Source organism: Bidens hawaiensis, unplaced genomic scaffold (genome assembly GCF_021521415.1).
Source record: "Bidens hawaiensis isolate Kalapana, Puna unplaced genomic scaffold, B.hawaiensis_p1.1 tig00002735_1, whole genome shotgun sequence".
Taxonomy (NCBI): domain Eukaryota; kingdom Viridiplantae; phylum Streptophyta; class Magnoliopsida; order Asterales; family Asteraceae; genus Bidens; species Bidens hawaiensis.
Window position 1 is genome coordinate 2,867,836 of NW_027491147.1, and position 4,597 is coordinate 2,872,432.

A 4,597-nucleotide genomic window follows, 5' to 3' on the forward strand; every position below is an offset into this window, starting at 1 on the left:
GACCACTACAAGTTATATAAGTGCGATAACCAATATTGCAACAATTTCGTTTTAGTTGCTAATTTTCTGAACATTTTTGGTTTCAAAATTTTGGTTGCTCGTTTTGTTAACACCTACGAGAAGTTTAGAAAAGTAGGTCACCTCTTTATTGTAATAACTTTGTGTATGGCCGATGATTTAAATGTAAGTAAAAATACATACTAAATAAGATCTTAAAATTGTTATTATTATTATTATTTCTTGTTTATCTTCCGTATGAACAATCATACAATAATATTTTATCAATGCAATTTCGCCATATGTTAAAGACGAGCCAATGTACTAATATCATACGGAGACACATCCATGGGAGAGAGTGTGGTATACGATCTTAATGCGAGGAATCTGTTTGCAATTTCCAATGGATGAAAACCGTCATACCAAGCAGTTGAAGTCCTATCTGAACAAGGGATTGAATTTGGAACACATAATGCATTGGATTGTACTTCGCAACAAGGAACATTAGGCAAACCTGGCAAACATGAAAAAGATAGTTTTAGTAAACTTTTGTATACGATAATAAGCAAAAAAGAGGTGTTCAAACTAAAAAAGGAAACACTATGCATTAGACGCTGTTAGGCTTTACCTTCTTGAGTTGCAAAAATGCCTGAAAAGTTGACGAAAGTGAACCTTGAATCAGATAAACGAATGTTAAGATCATCAACAAGAGGCCTAACCTTGTCATTAAACAACTTAGTCACATTATTAATCGACTCAACACATGGCTCCCATCAGTCCCAAACATTGCTATCTCAGCCGGAATGCACCCTATTAAAGTCAAACCGAACTCAACAATTTTCCTAGCTCCCAATTTGTACAAAGTCTGTCATGTGAAGAAAATATAAATTTTGGGCTCTTAGTTGACCAAAAAATTAATTACAAGCCAAAAAAAAAAATTAAAGATTACAAAAACTACGGTAACAGAAACTCAAAACTAAAACCCAAAACTAGGAAGAATAAAATCATTACCGTTAGTTTTTGCGAGTATTGCCGAATTAGGATTGTTGCATATTGATTGGGGGTGTAAATGCGACCTTTGGGATAACTGTCGGGCATCAAGTAGTTGTTGACATAATCGTTGCTTCCAATATCTACCAAGTAAATGCACTTTTTTATGTATTCAGTTGTAAATGTTTTGTTACGTTGCAAAAGCCGAAGCCGAGAGATTATTGTTGCATGATTAAGTAGTTGCCTATCAAAGTTGATTCGACCACCCTAGAATAATGATAAACACGAACAGAATAAAATAAAGTTATACTTATAATATATGTGTATATACATCAAATGTTTTTAGTACTTTCCATATTTACCAGATTTCTTCCAGTACTTTCCATATACTTATAATATACCACCACCACCACCACCACCACTAGCATAGTTTACGCCTCTACTCATTTGTCCATTGGTTGCGGTAGCATATGGTGGAATGAACTCAGGAAAACCTAGAAGTTGACCTGAATCAAGCAACCGATTATGTTGGTGTAGTCTTATTATAGTCCCTTTTGATATATTAAAAAATCTATACTATTTAATAAATAAAGCTTTCTAAATGTCACATGTCATCACTATATTGATCCTTACAAAATTTTCCCTCATCTATCTCATATTAAATACATTTCTCTTTTTAATATTTTATTTTCATTTTTAATAATTTCATCCTAATTTAAAAGATATAATACCATCATGAATTATAAATATGTTAATTTGTTTAATTAATATAAAATATATTTCATTAGTTATTAATATTAGATTTTTATAAGTAACAAATACGAAACGGGTGTGTTTCTTTAACCAGTTAAAGTATCAAACATTGTTCATGTCAAAATGGTTTAAGATTAGAATGAGTTTTGATCCACGAGTTGGTTTCAAAAAGTAGCCATTTACAACTAAGTTTTGATATAGAAAATAGCAAATAAATAATTTATGGCTTATAAATTTGCTAACAAATTTTTATTTCCAAATTGCGTAACGTGTAATTTTTTTACCGTATAATATATCTTTATATATTTGATACATTTTTTTAATATTTCGCATTATGTTATTATTTAACAAAAAATTACTTATTTTAACTCGTGTCCATATATACACATATTTATGATGTCTCCGTGATTTTAATATTTACTGTAAGTAAATATACTATTTAATTGTTGTCACAGCAAGGGTAACTGGGTAATTGAAATGAGTAATATATAGTATATGATACTCTAAAAAATGACAAGACTTAGTCCAAAAATGTGACTATGTATCAAATATATATATATATATATATATATATATAGAGAGAGAGAGAGAGAGAGACCTATGATATCCGCAACAGGCCATTGGTGAATCTACCGGTGATCACACCTTCTGGAAAATCAATACCATAAGGCGAGTAGTTGTCCTTTTCTGTTGCCACAAGGTTATTGTTGTTGCCACAATCAACCAAAGAGTCACCAAAAATAACATAGCATGGGACTTGTGATTCACCAAAGACGATAACCGATAGGCATTGCATCATCACTGCAATTACGAGGACACGAAACGATAGGCAACGTTTAGAAGCCATATTTTGTTACATGTATTGACTACAAATTGAGGAGATCAAGGAATACGGATTTTGAATGCAAGATATGCATGCTATTTATAGAGAGTGAGAAGCATGGGAATACCATTAAGAAAACCAAAATACTTTTATGAATATTTCACTACTTTTTCTTCATTTAACTATAATTCCTTTTTTTAGAATGCCTAAATTTTTGCACACTATAGGGTTTGAACCCACAACCCCTTATTTTATACCTTAACCATCTTGCTACCCTACCAAAGTAACACATGTCAAGGAACATGCATCTAGAAACTACATTAATGTGATGTAAATATCATACAAGCATGTTGAAAACCGAAAGTCAGCAAATAGTAATTGGTATCTTGAAATTTTGAGTTGACGTTAATTTTGAGGGTAGTTTTAAGTTATGAGTCATAATATTTTTTCCGTATCAAACATCAGTCGGTAACTTCCATGACTTACCTTTAAACGTGAAAATAAATCAAAACAAATGAAATAACATGCCATGCCCAGGTGTTTTATTTCGATTCTTTTTTCGCATTTTGCGAATGAATCATTTAGATAACTTCCATGTAATCCAGAGCATGGTGTGTTCTACGACTTTTAAAAACTTTTTGCAAGATTAATCGAAGGCTTTTAAAAAATCCATATCATGGATGTTATCTAGGTTTTAATCAATGCTAGTAAAGGTGTGTAAGGAAAACACAAAAAAGAAAACAAATAGAAACAGAATTTAATGTATAACAAATACTTTAAAGTTAACAATATCAAACAACGCCCTAACAAATTTTATCATATTGGTGATCGAGCATTCGTTATTTTCAAAAACCTCGGTTTCTTGCTTTCCGAAGTAACCAAAATGATATCGCTAATATTGCTTGAATAGTCATCCAACTCCTTTGATGCCTTCTACTTTGTGATAGTTCTAAGGTTTTTTATATCGAACCAAAATTTTATGAGGATTCTGGGAAAGGCCACATAAACTGCAATTTGAAATTATGTTATTCTCCATATAAATGCCTCATAAGTCATAACACTAACGCTATCTTCATAAGGAACACCAATAGTTACCAACTTCGATTTGAGAAGTCACCCGGCCAATTGTGTTTCTTGAATGGCAATAAATTTCATATCATCATGTTTCCACTTCAGTTATCTGATCTCACATCCTTACCTTTGTACAATAGAAAATTCATTGATTGATGTGGGGCGGAATATCAGGCAATATGTTCGGCTTTGAGTGAGGTGATATGGTTGAAATCTAAGTAGGATACTATGTCTAGGTCTTCTGCCAAGGCGGGATATTGGGTAATATGTTATGTTTTGAGTTGGTGATAAGGTTTAAAAATCTTTTGAGTGAGTTGGGGGGTCTTTGTTAAGATACCTTTGGAGTACTTGAGTTATGTTGTGAAATTGATGCTGCAATATCTATTGCAGTTAATCCTTTGTATCATGAAAGGACCAAGCATTTGAGCTTGATCTTTTCTTTATTTGTGAAATAACATGTGGAGTTGTTAAGAGACTGTTGGTGTTAATTCAGAAATTCAAGTTGTTGATATTTAAAGAATTGCCTGTTAATCAACATAATATTTTGGATAGTAACTGCAAGGGAGTGTTAAAATTAATATCAATCTTGTGCAATTGTTGTTTATGTTGTAGTTAATTTGTGTTTTTCTCTCTGTGTTGACGTTTTTGTGCTTAAGAGAAGCACACAACTAGTTAGAATGATGGACTAGAAGTATATTGGGCTGGAAGCTTGGATCTGAAGTTTGTAGTTGTCTCTAAGGCCTTACCTGTCACACCCCAACCTAAGGCAGTAATGTCGGGACGTGAGCTGATTGCTCACATCTTTCAAGGTACTATCATTCAATAATTTAAAGGTGACAATATCTATATAATTTAATTAAATATCCAAATAAATTCAAATACAAAGTACAACTCATTTAAACAAACAATGAATACAAATCTAAGTCTTCATTATAATTCTTCTAACTTAATTCTTCACTAAGA

General features: G+C 31.9%; 1 pseudogene; it reads right to left on the bottom strand.

Annotated features, from left to right (window-relative positions):
• Positions 1-302: 302 nt before the first annotated feature.
• On the bottom strand, positions 303-2,587 carry LOC143620906 (GDSL esterase/lipase At1g29670-like; annotated as a pseudogene).
• Positions 2,588-4,597: the final 2,010 nt, after the last annotated feature.